We start from the raw sequence: 19,785 nt of genomic DNA, 5'->3' as shown, positions 1-19,785 counted from the left end.
TTAAAAAATAAGAAAATAGAGGGAGAAAACCCAAGTTAATCTCTGTTTTTCAATCCATTCATTCTCCCTAGTAACCCATGTATTGCCCTTCAGCAGAATTACCTATATTCCCCATCCCTCCCTCCTTTTTTTTTTTTTTTTTTTTTAACTGGAGTCTCGCTCTGTCACCCAGGCTGGAGTACAGTGGCACAATCTTGGCTCACTGCAGTCTCCGCCTCCTGGGTTCAAGCAATTCTCCTGCCTCAGCCTCCCAAGTAGCTAGGACTACAGGCGCGTGCCACCATACCTGGCTAATTTTTTGTGTTTTTTAGTACAAAAAATACAAATACAGGGTTTCACCATGTTAGCCAGGATGGTCTCAGTCTCCTGACCTCGTGATCTGCCCACCTCAGCCTTCCAAAGTGCTGGGATTACAGGCTTGAGCCACCACCCCCAGCCTCTCCCTCCCCTTTTATATAAGTACTGGAGACCCATTGAAAAGTTGGGGCAATCACTGTGATTCTGCCTGATGCACACTGATAAATTTTATGGCATTTCTCCTCAAAATAAAAAAATTGTTTAAGTTGTCACCTTCCTAACACCTAGCATAGAGAAACTGAACATATTGGTACAGTGTATTCAGTAGACAGAAAGCTTTATGTTAGGATGCTTAGCATGACAGAAACCAAACTTGCACATTGAAATTACTTTTGGGAGATTGCTTGTGGATGATGGTCACCCCATCATTATTCAGTATATGGGCCACTTATTTCAATGATCTTTAGATATAGGCATACCTCATTTTATTATACTTTGTTTATTGTGCCTTGCAGATATTGCATTTGTTAATTTCAGATTGAAGGTTTGTGACAACCCTGCATTGAGCAAGTCTGTTGGTGCCATTTTTCCAACAGCGTGTGCTCACTTCATGTTTCTGTGTCACATTTTAGTGATTCTAGCAATATTTCAAACTTTTTCATTATTATTATTATTATATCTGTTATAGTGATCAGTGATCTTTGATGTTGCTATTGTAATTGCTTTGGGGTGCCACAAACCATGACCATATAAGACGGTGAGCATAATTTACAAATGTTGTATGTGTTCTGACTGCTTCACCAACCGGCCATTCCCTCCATCTCTCTTCCTCTCCTCAGACGTCGCTGTTCCCTGAGACACAACGTATTGAAATTAGCCCAATTGAGTTGAGCTCTTTGGGAGGCCGAGGTGGGAGGATTACTTGAGTCCAGGAGTTTGAGACCAGCCTGGACAACATGGTGAAACCTCATTTCTACAAAACATACAAAATTAGCCAGGCGTGGTGGCATGTACCTGTGGTCCCAGCTACTCGGGAAGCTGAAGTGGGAGGATCATTTAAACCAAGGGAAGTTGAGGCTGCAGTGAACTGTGGTTGTGTCATTGCACTCCAGTCTGGGCAACAGAGTGAGACCCTGCTTCAAAAAAATAAAAACCTAAAGAAATTATACCTTTAATAATCCAACAATGGCCTCTAAGTGTTCAAGTGAAAAGAAGAGTTGCGCATCTGTCAAAAGCTAGAAAGGATTAAACTTAGTGAGGAAGGCATATTGAAAGCTGAGATAGGCTGAAAGATAGGCCTCTTGCACCAAACAGTTGGCCAAGTTGTACATGAGAAGGAAAAGTTCTTCAGGGAAATTAAAAGTGCTATTCAGTGAACACACAAATGATAAGAAAGAAAACCATGTGGCTGGTTTAATTTGTATGTTCACAGATTAGCACTTTTAAGGCTGGTATCAGTCTTATTGCTGATATGGAGAAAGTTTTAGTGGTCTGGATAGAAGATCAAACCGGCCACAACATTCTCTTAAGCCAAAGCTAATCCAAAGCAAGGCCCTAACTCTGTTCAATTCTGTGAAGGCTAAAAGAGGTCAGGAAGCAGCAGAAGAAATGTTTGAAGCTTGCAAAGGTTGGTTCATGAAATTTAAGAAAAGAATCTGTCTCCAAGTGCAAGGTAAAGCAGCACTTCACCTTGATGGAAGTGCTGATGGAGAAGCTGTAGCAAGTTATCCAGAAGATTGAGCTAAGATAATTGATGAAGGTGGCTACACTAAACAATAGATGTTCAATGTAGATGAAACAGCTTTCTATTGGAAGATAGATGCCACCAATGACTTTGATAGAAGAAGACAGTGCCTAGATTCAAAGCTTCAAAGGACAGGCTAACTCTCTTGTTAGGGGCTAATGTAGCTGGTGACTTTATGTTAAAGCCAGGATTCCAAAAATCTTAGGGCCCTTACGAATTGTGCTAAATCTACTCTGCCTGTACTCTATACATGATGCAATAAAGCTAGGTGACAGCACATTTGTGCACAGCATGGTATACTGAATATTTTAAGTCCACTGTTAAGACCCACTGCTCAGACAAAAAGATACTTTTCAAAATATTATTGCATGCTGACAACGCACCTAGTCACCAAAGAGCTCTAATGCAGATGTACAGGGAAATTAATGTTGTTTTCATGCCTGCTAACACACATTCATTCTGCAGTCCATGGATCCAGGAGGAATTTTGACTTTCATGTCTTATTATTTAAGAAATACATTTTATAAGGCAATCACTGCCATGCATAGTGATTCCTCTGATGAATCTGGCAAAGTAAATTGAAAAGTTTCTGGAAAGAATTCACCATTCTATAATATGATGCTGTCCAAAACATAAACGATTCATGGGAGGTCAAAATATCAACATTAACAGGAGTTTGGAAGAAGTTAATTCCAACTTTCCATCCATCATGGATGACTTTGAGGGGTCAAAACTTCATTGGAGAAAGTAATTGCAGATGTGGTAGAAATAACAAGAGAACTAGAAATAGAAGTGGACCGTGAAGATGTGACTGAATTGCTGCAATCTCAGGATAAAACTTGAATTAATGAGGAAATGATTTTAATGGATGAGGAAAGAAAGTGGTTTCTTGAGATGGAATCTTCTCCTGGAGAAGATGCTTTGAACATTGTTGAAATGACAACAGAGGATTTAGAATATTACGTAAACTTAGTTGATACAGCAGTGGTAGAGATTGAGAGGATTGCCTACAGTTTTGAAGGAAGTTCTGCATTACATGCTACAGAGAACCCTTTCATGAAAGGAAAAGTAAATCGTTGCAGCAAACTTCATTGTTGTCTTATTTTAAGAAATTGCCACAGTTGCCCCAAGCCTTCAGCAACCACCACTCTGATCAGTCAGCAGCCATCAACATCGAGGCAAGACTCTACCCGCTAAAAGATTATTACTCACTGAAGGCTGATGATCATTAGCATTTTTAGAAATAAGGTATTTTTAATTAAGGTGTGTAGATTTTTTTTGATGCAGTACTGCTGCAGAGTTTATAGACTTCAGTAATAGTGTAAACTTAATATGTGCTGGGAAACCGAAAAAAGTATGTGCTTGCTTTATTGGGATGTTTGCTTTATTGCGGTGATCTGGAACAGAACTCTCAATATCTCTAAAGCATGTCTGTATGTTATTGGATCTTCACAATGAATATATTAGAATTTATCAATGGTTATAGCAAAAAGACCAAATTGAAAGTTTTGGTTCTTGTGAAATATCATCATTAGTTTTTAATCTGGACCTAGAATCTAGATCCTTACATGCATTAGAGAATTTTATCTCTCTAAGAAAATGATACTTTTAGTCATCAGTTTAGAATACTGCACTTTTAACAGAATGCTATTTGAAATGATTAATCTGTCATAGAGATTGGAATACTCACCAAGGGGTGAAAATTACCTTGACAAGTAGGACCTAAGCATCCTTTAGATGGTACTAAGAATAAAAAGCAGTCTTCTCTGTTAGGCCATGTGACCACCACACACATCTTATAATTCATTTTGAGTTTGTATTACAAGAGCTTGTTTCAGTAATCGATGCTTAAATTTGGGAAATTTGCTGAGCATCTTTCTTGCTCTTTAGCTGTTGTTAACCTATAATGCGATACTAGGAAATCACATGGTCTGTTGGATTTAGAACTAAGACTTTAAAACATAAATACATTCTCCTGTTTTGTGTGTGAAACTTGAACTTCTGCTTACTCTTATTTCATCCCACTGCATGGTTATAACTGAGCATGAAAGCTTAAATGAAACAGAGGAAGAATTTAGAGCTAAGGTAAAGGCATTGGATGTTAAGTAGGATATTCTATTATTTAGGGTGCTTTGCCTATAATTTTTCAAAAATCCTATACAAATTGACTTCAATAATACAAAATATTACTGGCTCACATAATTGCAATTTCAGAGGGAAGGCAGCTATCAGGATTGGCTAATACAAGAGAAGAGTGATGTCAAGATCTTGGTTCTTGCCACATGTGGTGGCTCACGCCTATAATCCCAGCACTTAGGGAGGCTGAGGCGGGCAGATGACTTGAGGCCAGGAGTTCAAGCCCAGCTTGGCCAACATGGTGAAGCCCTGTCTCTACTAAAAAATACAAAAAAATTAGCCAGGTGTGATGGCACACACCTGTAATTCCAGCTGCTTGGGTGGCTAAGGCATGAGAATCCCTTGAGCCTGGGAGGCGGAGGTTGCAGTGAGCCAAGATCGCACCACTACACTCCAGCCTGGGCAACAGAGCAAGACGCTGTCTCAAAAACAAAAACTGGGTTCTTTTTATCTCTCTGTTCTCCCCTGTAAGTGCCTGTTTTACTCCAAAGCTAATTTCTAGTACTAGAGCTTATGTGGCTTCTCAGTTATGTACTGGAGGAGAGAGGGAATTCTCCCAATTAAAGTACAGTTTTTTTTTTCCCCCAGAAGGTCTCAGGAAACCTTTGACCTCAGAGTTCTATGGTCACTTGTGAACAGTTGTTGACAAGGGGATTGGTATTATCTTAGATAACAAAGCATTTCCCTGGAGTTGAGATTGGAGTTAGCACCCTGGACATAAGTAAGCTGTGGGGGAAGGGTTGGAAAGTGGACAGACGTAGAGTTCTTTAGGGAAGGGAGAAAGGAAATGAGTGATACGTAGGCTACAATAATGTCCACTACAATGTCCCTTTAAGCTGCTTATAAAAAAAGTAAACTATCTTCTGACTATTTAAATTGATATCTTTGGCCAGAGGTGACATTTGGTGACTTTCATTTGGGTGTATTTTTGCTTTACTTTAGCAGGTGTTAGAACTGGAGACCTGGCTATCACAGGAGTATCTGTGGCCTGTGGTGACATGTATCTATGGGCTGAGAATGTCAGTACTCTCTAACTGTATCTCATCTCCTTCTGCCAGGAAAGCCAGAGCCCACATATCATTTGTTTATTTAGAATTAAGATCCAGTACCCTTTCCAGTTCCAAAATTGGCACACACACAGGACTATAACCTCATTTTGATGCAGGATATTTTGCTCCTTAGTTCAGCTAAAATCCAGGTTCTGGTCTCATGACCAGGAAAAAATAGACGTGAGGACATATTGAAGGGTGAGGAGGGCAGATTTATTAGGCAAAATGAAAGTTCTCAGCAAAGAAAGAGGGGGTTCTGCCAACAGGCTCCCACCTCACAGTTTGAATACCAGGCCATCACACACAAGCTGAAGAGGCCAGACTCCTTCCAGTGCATAAGGCGTGAATTTCGGGTGGTTCCACCTTATTCTCCAAGTGTGCATGAGGGCCCCCAGTTCATTGCGGGCATGCCTGGTTAAGACCCTGTGCAGGTTCCCTTATCTGCCTCCTGCATCTATCAATTTGCTTTAATCTCCTTTCAGCAAAGGCTGTCGAGATGGTTTCTTGGCCTAGACCTTGTGTCTTTGTTCAGTAGCCTTCTTCATGGGACCTGGGCAAGAATCTTTCTACTACTAGTCATCAGCCCTTTCACCATAATTGTTCATCCCTTCTATGCCTCTCAGCTCTTTTATAGGCATCATACAGAAGTTTGCCTTTCTTTCCTGCCGACAGTCTGGCTATGGTGGAAGGATATTTTATGTTTTTCTGAACACCTTTATTATATGGGGTTGGATATAATGTTTCATAAACAGTAGTCTCCTGCTTCACATATCCAGCCACTTTAAACAATAGATACTCAAATTTCAGTAGTTCCTTTGACTTTTTAAGGTTGTCTTCTGCTTTACCATGTTTTCAAAATTTGGATGCATGAATCAGTTGGACTTCATTAAAATTTAAAACTTCACTTACCAAAAGATACCATGAAGAAAATGCAAAGGGAACTCATAGACTGAAGAAAATATTTGTGGCGTGTATCTGACAAAGGAACTGTGTCCATAATATGTAAGGGAGATATTTATATACATAGCTTAAAAGAAGAAAGACTACCCAGTGAAAAGCTGGAAAAAAAATCATTGCAGCTTTGCTTTTTTTATTGCAAAATATTAGGAGCCTACGTGCCCAAACCTAGGATAGTGCTTAAATAAACCATAGTACATCCACACAATGGAGTACTGTGCAGCTTTATAAAAGAACAAGAAAGGTTTCTCTGAATTGATGTGGACAATATACTGTCACTGGAAAAAGCAAAGTACTTGGGTGTGTGTGTGTGTGTGTGTGTAAATAATGCTACTATTCATGTGAGAAAAAAGAAAATATATAATACACGTATATCTGCATATTTGTGCAAAGAAATACAGGAAAGATCAGCCAGGAGCTAATGGGATTAATTGCAAATTAGGAATGAACCCTGTAATGTTGGATTTCAATAGGAAATTGCACTATGATCTCCTGGCTTTTAATATGCGTACATACCTATGTGTGTCTCTTTATGTGAACATATCTACATTTCCTTGTTCTGTCTACTGAGAAGGCCCAGATACAGTGACACCCAGTAACAATGAGCATAGCTAGCACCCAGATCTTGACTTCTTAATACCATTCACCACCAAAAAGAGTCAGGATCTTTAAGCAGTGGCTGGATTTAGGACTAGGGGCAGAGAAAATACAAATTATCTTGGAGCAGCAATATATTGGGGCTCCAGAAAGTAAGGAGGTCTCAAAAAAGGATGGAGGCATTTCAAAAGGACACAAGAACCCATTTGAAGAAGCTCCTGGTGGGCAAATCTGGGACACCTTGAACAACAAAATAAATAAATGAGGGTGAATAGATTATAATCCATAGCGTGTGTTAAATATCCATAATTTCATATACAATAAATCTATCAATGGTGGAAAAGGGACAGCTTACAGTGCAATGCCATCAATAAATATAGAAGAAATGAGGAAAATAGAAAAACACTACTTGGCTATCACCGTGGTAATAATTGTTACAGATAAGAATGATTAATGGATGCTAAATTAGTAGGTGAAAATATAAGAAGCAGAATATTTGCCTAGTCTTGAAATATCTCCCCAAAAGATACTTATTAACAACAGAGGAAAAAATAACACTGTAGTAGAGAAACCTGGCAGACACCTTAGTCAAGTAATCAAAGTTAATATCACCAGTAATGAGAAATGTCAATATCATGTACCACCTGGAATCGTGCACTGAGAAGGGTAGAACGTCACTCTTGTTAAATTCTTGCCAAAAATGCCTAAGTTGAATTTAAATAAGAGGTGATATCAGACAATTCAAACTCAGAAACATTCTACAGAATAACGGGTCAGTATTTTTCAAAAGTGTCAAGGTCATGAAAACAAAAACTGAGAGACTGTCGGTTGGAGACTAAGGATCCTGGATTGGACCCTGAACCACGAAAAGGACATAGGTGGACAACCGATGAAATATAAGCGAAGTATGGATTTGTTAAGAGTATTGAATTATAATTCAGTGATCATTATGCTGTGATTAAGATATTTATATAACATTTATGATGTTATATAACATTTGGAGAAGCTGAGTGATGGTTATACAGGAACTTTATGTGCTTTTCTTAAACTTTTTTGTTAGTTTGAAATTATTTGAAAATTAAAAATACTACCCAAAGACTTGAAGACAGGCTTAACCAATGATGCTGGCCAATAAGCCATTTTAAAAATGCTCAACATCATTTGTAGTCAGAGAAATACAAATGGCAAATTAAAACCTGGATTAAATGCTATTTTATACCTCCAGAAATCAGTGATGAAGATAGAAAACACCAAATATTGGAAAGGATGTGAATTAGCTGGAACTCGCATGCTTCACTGGTGGGAAGCATAAAATGGCACAACCACTTTAGCAAATGGTTTATCAGTTTCCTATAAAGTCACTGTATATATACCCTAGGCCTACCTAGTACATACCTATTGCCATGACCCAGGAATTTTACTCCCAGGTATTTATCCAGGAACATGAATACACACATCCACACAAATATGTGCACATGAATGTTCATAGCATCTTTATTCATAATGTGGGTAAACTATGTATATGCATATAATGGAATACTATTCAGCAATGAAAAGAATGAACTAGTGACGCATACAACCCAGATCTTAAAAACTTTCAGGGAAAAAAGTCAGACACAAAGGAGTGCTTACTGTATGGTTCATTTACATCAAGTTCAAGAAAAAGCAAAAACCAAACTATGTGACTTAAATTGGAATAGTAGTTTCCTAGTGGTGGGTGGGGATTGGCTGGAGAGAGCACAAGGTAGCTTTCTTTGCTCAGGGAAACATTATCTAGACTTACTACATTGTACAGTACATTTTACCTCAGTTAAACAAAAGGCCCAGAATGGAGCATAATGTCTGGTCTTGATAAAGATCTTACTGAAATTTTGAGGTGTTAACATTCATGTATACAAAGCTTTCAGCAACTTGTTTTGTGATAGGTGCCTTAAGGAAATTGTACTGTGTTATTATTTTTCTGATTACACATATCTTAGGAAAGCATAAAGGCTTACATTTTATTTAAATGTTATTAATATATTATGCATTACAGATATCTGAAAATGTCTACTCTTAGTTATGTAAACCTCTGTATAAAGATATGACGTTTATGAGTAAGTCCTTGTTGAAAGAGGAAAAATGACCCAATGAGTGATAGAGTCGAGTGCCAGATGTTTGAGTAAGAGTGTGAAAACATTAGGATTATAATCTCCAAGATGAATCTGCCGTTAAGTACCTTGCCTTGATTTCATTTCCTTAGGAATGTGGTTTTTGTTAATAAAAATGTTTTTCTTGTGTTTTTATAGTGACATTTTTCTGCAACTTAGTAACTCCATTACTAGTACAGAAGAGATATTGAGATTTTTCTTTTCAAAAAAGCTCTAATTATTTCAAAATTATTCAAATTTTAATATCCATAAATTACATGTAATTCATTAGGAGATGATGGGAATAAATATTTTCTAAATGAATATTTGTGTCAGTTTCAGCAAAGAAAAAATTAAACTCCTACAGAGTTCATAACATTGTTATGTATAAACTTGAAAACAAAGTTCTAAAGATGAGAGAATTTATATTTTTATATCTGTCTTGAGGCATGATTTTATGTTGTTTCATAATGAATTATATTAGCAAACACTAACTCATATTTTCTGATAGGTAGGAGGTAGATAAACTTTTCTAAAAACTCATACAATTTTATAAACCAGTCTTTCGTCTGTCATTCAGCAGAAAGCGCCATCAAATTCTCAAACCTCAGTATGTTTCCTGTAGTTCACCCAGAACCATACAGATTTGGTAACAGGATTCTCTAGCTTCTTGGGTAAGCTAGGGTTGAGAGTCAGAGAGACTGCATTCTAGTTAAGCCAGGAGGCCTGCAGGAGAAAGAGAGGAATAATAAATGGTTCATCTGCAGTATTTTCATGTCTTCTAGTTTGTCCAGGGAAGATTTAAAGTTCCAGTTCTTACATGGCATCCTCGCTGAAGTTATAATTCCTTAATACTTAATTCCTAATAATAAGCTGCTCTTTGTTCATCAGTTTTGCCTTGCTGCCGCAGAAAGAGGAAATAACTTGAATAAAATGGAAATAAGATTTTGAAATCCCAATTCCAGGAGTTTTTTCTGGATGTACCTTTCCTGAAATAAGAAGGAAAATAAACATTTGTTAATTTCCTTCATCTAGTCAGGCCTTATCAGATGCAGTGTTTCTTTTACTCCTTATAACAATCCTGTAAGTTAGATATTGTTATCAGTATTACCATTTAAAAAATGAAGACATTCAGGTTGTTGCTTTCAGAAGCTTCACAGTTTTCTAAGACATGGCAGAGCTGGGATTCTAACCCATGTTGTTCCACTTCAAAGCCCAAACATTTTCCCACACACCACACTATTTCTTGAAGGTTAGAGTCTGCTGAAATTCATAAACAGTGAACAAATGTAAAATGATCTCCAGCTATGGAATACTAATACTGGCTTTGCCATAGAATTGAGACAGCTTCGTTTTTCTGTGTCCGCACAATGTAATGCTGCCTCACTCTTTCTAACTGGAGAGAAACATTCTGCACATTTATGTGACAAACATTTATTTAGTGCTTGCTTTGAGCTTTACTGTGTGTAGCGCTGAGGAAATGAAATAGACAAAATCATTGTGCTTTGAATGTCATATCATGAAATAGTGTAACACATTCTATTTTGACTAATGTGTGTATGTATGTAGATATTCTTTTATAAAATCTTTAAAATTCCATTTTTCTCTTAGTCGTAAAATTCTTGACTCTCTAGCTCATTTATTTACTGCAAGATAACCTGCTTCTTCCTGAGATTAGAGATTTGCGTGTTGTCTATGCTAGTTCGGTCTTTTTCCTCTGTTTTTTTTTTCTTTGCACACTCTTTCTCTGATCCCTATTCTTCCCACCTAACTTGAGATTCTTGACTCTCTGGTCTTTTCCCTTTTTCACTTAATCCCTTTAGTACATTCAGTCAACATATGTTTGTGAATGTCTCCCAAATCAACATCGTCAACACCTTGTTCTCTCCAGCTTCAGTTTTTAGGTTCTATATGTTCATTTGCCTATAGGATCTTCCCATGCCTATATTTTACAGGTACCTGAAACATAACAAGATGAAAATGTAACTTCTAAGCCTTCCTGCAAACTTGGCAGTTCTTTCCAACTTTTAGTTCGCTGTTAATGATAACATCATGATTATTTCAGGCACTAACATTTATAACCTTAAAGTAATTTGTGATTCATCTCTCACCTTTGTTCTTTATGAAAAATCAGCCTCTGAGTCTTATTAATGCTTCATTCAAAATATCTCTGCTCTACCTCTTTCTTACTTCCAATTCAGGTTGTTTCTTCTCTTTCATTTGACAGACTCTTCTCTATCCCTAAACTAACCATACTACTACTCAGTTGGTATTTTACCAATACTTCTTTCTTTGTGTCTTCCTTTAATAATAGCTTATCATAGCTCAGTAACAGTCTGACTTTGCTCTTAAGTCAGCTTCCACCTTAATCAACTACCAGATATTTATTGACAGTCTGCCAGGCACCGTGGGAAAGACACAGATTTGTGTAATACACAGTCTGTGCTCAGCCAGTTTATGGTCTAGTTGGAGAATTAAAAAATCTGTAAGAAAACAACACTAACAATACATGGTATTGCTTAGTGAGGGTCAAACGAGTGGTTCCTTATGTGTCTTAATTATGCTGAGTCTTGGCTGTAAGCGGAGAAGTAGGGATGCATTTGAGGCTGGGGAGAAAGAATGCATTGAGATTCGAAGGGGACATAAGGAGTATTCGGAGCTTGCTGCATAGCTCTATATTGCTGAAGGGGAGTGTCAGTGTAGGGCCAAGTAGGTGGTAAGGTTGGAAAGTGGAGCTGGAACCGGAGTCCTTTTTATTCATCTATTCAATTTGTGTCGCTTTTAAAATATTATTTCTAAAGAATTATAGTTTACATTGTTTCCATTTACTCCATTGCCCATATTATCTTTACCACATTTTTGTTTTGTTTTGTTTTTTTACCACTGATATCTTGCTGTTGCTCCTTTCCCTCTTTCTCATATATGCATTTATGTATATAGGTCTTACTATATCTAATCTACTTCACGCGCTCCGAAGAGCATAAGATGTTATCTGAAATGGCTCTGTAATCCTGTAGTATCTAAAAAGCTGGTAGGCACACAGTACATGATCAATAAACACTTGCTTAATTTAATTTCAGTAAAATAAATAGCAAACTTTTACCTTCTCTGCTCCTTCTCTGAAATGTAAACATTTCAAATGGCAAGGTGTAAACTTACCTGAATTAAATGAGGTGTCTCTATCAAACAATATATAACCCACATTTTAAATTGTATTGCTTTTATTATGTTTTGTTAATTTCCTAAATGATTTTCCAGAAGTTCAATTGTTAATAATAAATCAGTGTATACATTACTAGGTGCATTGCTTCTCTTTCAATTATCATCTTTTGAAAATTTCAGGAATTATATTGCCATTTTTACCAGAGAGCAGAGTTGTTGTTGAAGAAAGTACGGATTTTTTCATCTTCTTTTTCAGTAGCTTTGAATAACCAAGGTGATTTTTTTTCAGGCAAACATTATAGGCTAATGCGGGCTTTGAACTCATTTATTAAATCAATAGGTTTTTGAGTACTTAGCACAGGGCCCACTCCTAAGTAAGAAGTCTGTTGGAGATTTTAATTTTTCATGCTGTCTTCATTCCCCATAATTGCAAATAATAGAAAATGTGTCATTTTGGATGATATTTTATGATTCTTCATAAGATATATTTGAATTCCAATGAGGCTTCATTTAATTTCATGGCAATACATTGTTGGTGTTCCATAGATTAAATAAATGAAAATCCGATTTAGTATCAGTGAATTTGCTTTGGTGTCAATAACAGTCATAGTAATAATTAACAATTATTGCTTATTATGTACCAGATATGGTACAAGATCTTTACATATTATATTAACTTTTTTACTATATCCACACATACATACACAGACATGTATGCACAAATTTATAAGTTAGGTTACTGTAATTATTACATATTGGAGATTAAGATTGTAGCACTTTTTCTTTTTTTTTTTTTTTTTAAAGACAGAGTCTTGCTCTGTCACCCAGGCTGGAGTGCAATGGTGAGATCTTGGCTCACTGCAACCTCCACCTCTTAGGTTCAACCAGTTCTCCTGCTTCAGCCTCCCAAGTAGCTGAGATTACAGGCACCTGCCACCATGCCCAGCTAATATTTTGTATTTTTAGTAGAGATGGGCTTTCACCATGTTGGCCAGGCTGGTCTCGAATTCCTGGCCTCAGGTGATCCACCTGCCTCGGCCTCCCAAAGTACTGGGATTACAGGCGTGAGCCACCACGCCCGGCCTGTAGCACTTATTCTAAACTGACTTCCCAATAGAATAAAGATATGTTTTACCTTTAAGTCTTATGGTTAGTAGAGGTTTTATTCATTTCTAGTCTTGATAAATAGAAAAGAAGATAAATGTACATCAATTTTTTGAAGAGGTTTATTCAGTCTACTGCTTCACTTTTTACCACCAGTTTTCATTTGTAATATTTCATGACATTATGATAATTAAAGAGTCATTTTCTCTCTGACAGTGAAGTACAGTGAATGAGAAAGAATTGTTCTATGAGTTGTACGTCCACTTTATGTGACTTTATAAAGCTACTACTCTGGAAATCCTGAGATTTAACAGATATATTCATAAATAAATTATTGATAGTTTCACATAGTAATAAAGGCTTACAGTTTACCTTTTAAACGCTTCAGCCACTGTATTCTGACAAAAATGTCTCAGGAGATAGATAAGCAAGCAGACACTGAGGGAGACATAAGGAAACATAATCGCAGAGGTGGTCTGTTTGAGCCCCATATAATGTACAGACTTTAACAGATTTTCAACAATAATCTCATCAGAAATTTGGTCTCACCCCCAGATATTCTTGGTACATGTTTCATTTGCTAGCTTCTTCACTTTACTCCTCTTAGCATGTGATGGCAAAGGCCTCAAAGCTTTCAGAAATGTTGGTTGAGTCTGAATTAAGGAAGCAGATGTTAAAAATCTTGTATGTTGCACCTCTCCTTGGATTCTACATTGAAGCTTTCATTTGGTTTTTAGGGATTGGTTGATTGACTTTGGCATATGGAAATGTTTTCTCTTTTTTTCTTTTTTAGAGATAGGGTCTCACTCTGTCACCCACGCTGGAGTGCAGTGGCACAATCATGGCTTACTGCAGCCTTGACCTCCTGGGCTCAAGCCATCCTCCCTCCTCAGTCTCCCAAGTGCCTGAGACTACAGATGCACAGCACCATGCCTGGCTAATTTTTAATTGTAGAGACAGTGTCTCGCTATGTTGCCCAGGCATGTCTCAAACTCCTGTGCTTAAGTGATCCTCCCACCTTGGCCTCTCAAAGTGCTGGGATTACAGGCATGAGCCACCATGCCTGGCCAGGAAATGTTTTCTAATGGTTTCTATAATCAGAAGTCAGTCCACTATTTCCTTAACTTATGGTTTCTCTCCCTCTGTTGTTCTTAAGCCTTTTAGTTACAGGATTTCTTCATGCTTTTAAAAATTATTGAAGATCTGGCTGGACACAGTGGCTCACACCTGTAATCCCAGTACTTTGGAAGGCTGAGGTGGCAGGATCACTTGAGGCCAGGAGTTCAAGACCAGACTGGGCAACATAGTGAGACCCCATCTCTACAAAAAAATTAAAACATTATCTGGGTTTGGTGATGAATGCCTGTGGTCTCAGTGACTTGGGAGGCTGAGGTGGGAGGATCACTTGAACCCAGGCGTTTGAGACTGCAATGAGCAATGATTGCACCACTGCACTCCAGCCTGGGGGACACAGTGAGACCCGGTCTTAAAAGAAAAAAAAAAAATTAGCTGGGTGTGGTGGTGTATACCTGTGGTCCCAGCTACTTAGGTAGGAGGCTGAGGTGTGAGGACTGCTTGAGCCTGGAAAGTTGAGGCTGCAGTGAGCTATGATTGCACCACTGTACTCCAGTTTGGGTGACAGAGTGAGACTCTGTCTCAAAAAAAGAAAAAATTATTGAAAATCCCAAAGAGGTTTTATTTATGTAAGTTATAGCTATTGATATTTTTTGTGCTAGAAATTAAAAGGCATTTTAAAAATATTTATTAATTCCTTTAAAAATAACAATAAAACTCATCACATGTTAACGTAGTATATTTTCTGAAATAAAATTTTTAAAATAATGAGAAAATGTCGTTGTTTTATATCTTTGCAAACCTTTCCAACATCTGGTTAATAGAAAACATCTGGATTCTTCTGTTGTTTTGAAGTATATGAAGAAAATTGGCCTCACACAGATATGTAGCTGCAAAAGAGAGGAGTATTTTAAGAGCCTTTTCAGATAATTGTGAACACTTCTTGTAGCCACTAGAAAACTCCATTGTATGCTCATAAAAGCGTGAGAATGAAAAGGGCAATTAATGTCTAAGTATAATTTTGAAAATACTTTTGACTTCTTGAACCCCCATAACAGTCCCTGAGACCCTGGGCCACAATTTGAGAACCCTTGTTCTAGCTCACAAATGAAAGATCATTTAATTTTAGAGTTCCAGGCAAAGTTAAAAACGTTAATTGGCAACTTGTATTCAAAATATATAAATTACCCCTAGAACTCTATAATAAGATGACGACTCTTTTAGATAAAAGATTTAAGTAGACATACATAATCTACATGTCGCAAAGGAAATACATAAATGGCTAATAATCACATGAAAAGATATTCAATGTCTTTAGTCATTAAGGAATTGCAAAATAAAACCATAATGAGATGTAATTTCACATCCACTAAGAGGCTACAATAATAATACTTTTTAAATAACAGTACTAAGTTTTGGTGAGGTTATGGAAAAACACGTCATATTTTGCTGGTGGAAATGTAAAATGGTGTAGCCAGCATGGAAAACGGTTTAGCAGTTTCTTAAAATATTAAACATACACTTAACCTAAGATCCAGCAATTCCACTTCTAGATATCTACCCAAGAAAAATGAAAATCTATGGCCAAAGATTTATATGCAAATATTAATGAGTATTATTCAATACAAAAAAAACTTGGGAACAATCAGATGCCAGTTGGTAAATGTAAAAACAGTGTGGTATATCCACATAATGGAATACTGTTCAGCACACACTGCAACATGGATGAACCTCAAAAGCATTGTGCTAAGTGGAAAACACCAAAAACAAAATACTACATATTATATGATTTCCATTATATGAAGTGTCCAGAAAGACCAACCTAAAGAGACAGAAACTAGATTAGTAGTTGACTGGGGAATGGGAACAGGAATTAACTGCAGATGGGCAGAAGGGACCTTTTTAGGGCAATGGCAATACTAAAAAACTGGATTGTGACAATGGTTATGAAGCTCTGTAAATTGACTAATTGTTGAATTGTGCACTTAAAATGGGGAAAAATAACTTCTATGTTTAAAAAAAAAATGTGTACTTGAAAAATAAGATGGAGGAAGTACACCAAAATGTTAACCAAACCAAAACAATAAAACCACTAAGTGAATATGGGATTCTTGTTGCCAATAAGAGAATATGTGTTTATGTTCTACAGCCTTTTGGATCCCTTAGAAACAGTAGCATTTCCTATGATTTTGCAGACTCCTGCATCATTTGTATGATAGACTATTCAACTGTAATATGTTGGTTTTTAAGGCTTCTGTTTGAACCATGTTTTCAACTTTTTCCTGATATTGCCAAAGGTGTTCTTGTCACTAAGATTTTATTTCTGTTTGTTCTCATTAATGCAACAGCTATCAACTATAGCTGTGATATTTACCTTTGTTTTTGTACTTAGACTTATAGCAGATTCACAGCCTTAACACACTGCAGACACTGGACTCCTAGTGTCTTAAGAGGTTGAAATCAAATGTTGGTAACTTTTTCTTTTGTACTACTCTGCTGAAGTTACCTTTTAGAAAATTAAAACAAAACAACAAAACTATTTATCTGATGGAGTAAACCTCCCAGCGATTATAGACATGTAGTTATAGTAGATTTGCCTTGATTTTAAAAGGTTTTCATTGTCCTTATGTTCAAAGATACCATTGTTGAAAGTTCTCACTAGTGGCTGCAAGTGTTCATTATGAAGGCTGCAGTCCATTACACATGGGTTCTGCCTGACGTTTAGAGTTCTTCTCCTTGTCTTCTCAGTTTATAGCTCTAGGCTGTTTGAGTACTTGATTTACAGCAAGTACTCAAGCCCAGTCAGAGGGTGGAAAACTTTAGACTATTCTTTTTCGCAGAATTCACTATTCTGGATCCACATTTGGTGTTAGAAAAATGTAAATGGATAAGAGGAGAGAAACATCAACCGGGGTCAAAAGACAGCAGCTGCAAACCAGCATAGGTCAGCAAAAAGAAAAGATGGAAAGAGGAAGGACCTCCATTGGTAGGATGAGACTACAATAGCAGAGTGGATCTGTTTTGGGAAGACTTAAATAGGACAGTCATGTCATTCCAGTGAGTTCCAAACACTCCATTGCACAAGTAGCCTCTTACTCAGGGAAGTTCAGGAAGGTATGACTGGCCCTGTCCCAAGGCTGAAAATCTCTGAGGTGTAAAGTACCAGGTGGGGATCTGTGGGGAATGAGAGATTTTTCCTGTGCATGTCCTAAGAGTTTTCTGTATTTGTGTTCTGAAATGGAAGCATAGTTCTCTGGACAGATTGCCTTCCTGTGTGGTTTCCACTAGGTTAGGTCTGGCAAGGGAGGTCAACAGAAGCTTCATACGGTGAGTTTTCTCCCAGCCAGAGACTTAAATACTTTCCAGAGCTGTAGCGGGGAACTCTGACCATGGGGAACCCATTGCAGTCATGCAAATAAATGCTTTGCCACAAGTCAGGTTGGTTTATCTATGCTTATTCTGTTAAAATATACTATATAAAGTTCTTAAGTGTCATTTGTATTGTCTTTACTAGCTGTCTTGCCACTTTTTGCTCTTGATATAATTTAACTTCCAGTTTCAGTTCACCTTTGGCTTATCCCCAGCTCTGTGGTGGTGGCTTTCAGCAAATACGGCTTTGGTAAAAAAGACTTTGGCCACCATCTAAGACTTAGCTGCTTGTGGGTCTGATCTGTAATTTGATACCTTTGGAGACCGTACCTCTGGTTGTGATCATGAGCTAAGTAACATGTTCAGATAGCAGGGTGATTTGACATTCAAGATAAATAAGTTGTTTATCAGTAGGACCATGTCTGATACTACTTTGTCCAACAAAGCAAAGATCTGGGCATATAGTAGGTCCCAACTGTTCTCCAGAAACATTTGTGGGAAATGTCTTTTTTAAGTATAAAGATGCCTGGGTACCATGTCTAATTTAATAAATTGAAAGGATCCAAGTATTTTGAAGTTTCCAGTAAGGTTCTGATACCCAGCCAAGGCTAAGAACTGCTATATGCACATGTGGCCCTCAGAGTGTAGCAAGGGTCCCAGAGCCTGTCTCTTGGGCCCAAATCTTGGCTCTTTCATTTACTCTCGGCAAACACTTAGGCAAGTTACTTCACTGCTCCCAGCCTCAGTGTTCTCATACGTAAAATGGAGATACTAAGACTGTTTCATAGGATTGTTGTCTTACTTAAATGATCCAATAAAGTGCTTAAGCACAGTTTTGACTTATGGTAGTTGACCAGGAAATGCTATTTCTTCTTTGGTCATTATCCTAGATCAGGGACCAGATCTGGCCCCCTGACTATTTTTGTATTGGGAACTAAATGATTGGGGGGGTGGTGGGGAGTCAGAAATATTTTGTGATATGTTAAAATACATGAAATTCACATTTCAGTGTTAATAAATAAAGTTTAATTGGAACAGAGCCATAGTCATTCATTTATATATCATCTATGGTTGCTTTCCCATTATAATGACATAGTTGAGTAGTTGTGACAGAAACTATGTCTCACACTTTGGGAGGCCAAGGCGGGTGGATCACAAGTTCAGGAGATCGCGACCATCCGGGCTAACACAGTGAAATCCCATGTCTACTAAAAATACAAAAAAAAAAAAAAAAATTAGCCAAGCGTGGTGGTGGGCGCCTATAGTCCCAGCTACTCAGGAGGCTGAGGCAGGGGAATCGATTGAACCTGGGAGGCAGGGCTTGCAGTGAGCCGAGATCAACCCACTGTACTATGGCCTGGGCGACAGAACAAGACTCCATCTCAAAAAAAAAAAACAAAACAAAACAAAAAAAACTATGTCTCACAAAGCCTAAAATATTTACTATTTAACCCCTTTGGAGATCTCCTAGATCTTTGCAGTGTTCAGAGCCTAACAGGTTAATCGTGACCTTTCTCAAATGGACCAAAGAATGAGGAAGACGTTTCACTTGATGTTCTCATGTTTTTGGTGCCAGTGTTACTTTCCAGGGTATGTTGAAGGGCACATAAATTCAATAGCTATTTTAACCTCAGTATTACAAATGCATATCTTTGGTCACGTGTGGCATTGCTGTGATGCAGTTTAATGAATTACTTCCACCTTCTCCATACTGTTTGTCCATAGCTCTCCATACTGTTTATCCACAGCATTTGCTTCCTCATAAGGAAGGCCCGGATCAGCTTCTGTTAGCTTGCCCAGCAATCACCACCAGCATGCAGCAGCAGTTCATGGATAAACGCCTCAAGGGCATTTAATAACATTGCAGTGTAGTGAACTAGAATAGTTTTCCAGAGAACTGAGTGTCGATTTGAATGTTTTTTTCCCGATACTTTATGAAACACCAGAGGCATCTAGCTGTGAATCCCAAGGACATAAGGGTAACACCATTCAGGGACATGCCTGTGTTCTGGATGCCTTGTTTTCCCTTTTCATAACCCGAACAGACTTTATGTTATTTATCTGAATGCCAGCTTCCAGGATTTGTTTATCATGCTTAGGCATAAAGATAAGATTCAAATACAGAAGGAAATAGAAGGCCAGAATCCTGCCCAATAGTGCTTCGGTG

General features: G+C 37.7%; 1 protein-coding gene and 1 long non-coding RNA gene across 5 annotated transcripts in view; one reads left to right on the top strand and one right to left on the bottom strand.

The window, feature by feature from the left end:
* NR3C2 (nuclear receptor subfamily 3 group C member 2) overlaps positions 1–19,785 on the top strand; it is a 358,928-nt gene that overhangs the window by 204,748 nt on the left and 134,395 nt on the right. The window lies entirely within an intron of this gene.
* Positions 8,252–19,785, bottom strand: part of LOC129035741 (uncharacterized) — a 37,849-nt gene continuing 26,315 nt past the window's right edge. The window contains exons 2-6 of the long non-coding RNA XR_008502310.1: positions 15,052–15,139; positions 13,725–13,828; positions 13,548–13,613; positions 9,730–9,898; positions 8,252–9,635 (exon numbers count right to left, since the gene is read on the bottom strand). This is a non-coding gene — a long non-coding RNA (uncharacterized LOC129035741). The remainder of the gene's footprint in view (positions 9,636–9,729; positions 9,899–13,547; positions 13,614–13,724; positions 13,829–15,051; positions 15,140–19,785) is intronic.

This window comes from Pongo pygmaeus, chromosome 3 (genome assembly GCF_028885625.2).
Source record: "Pongo pygmaeus isolate AG05252 chromosome 3, NHGRI_mPonPyg2-v2.0_pri, whole genome shotgun sequence".
In the NCBI taxonomy this organism is placed as follows: domain Eukaryota; kingdom Metazoa; phylum Chordata; class Mammalia; order Primates; family Hominidae; genus Pongo; species Pongo pygmaeus.
This window is presented reverse-complemented; position numbering and strand designations above follow the sequence as displayed.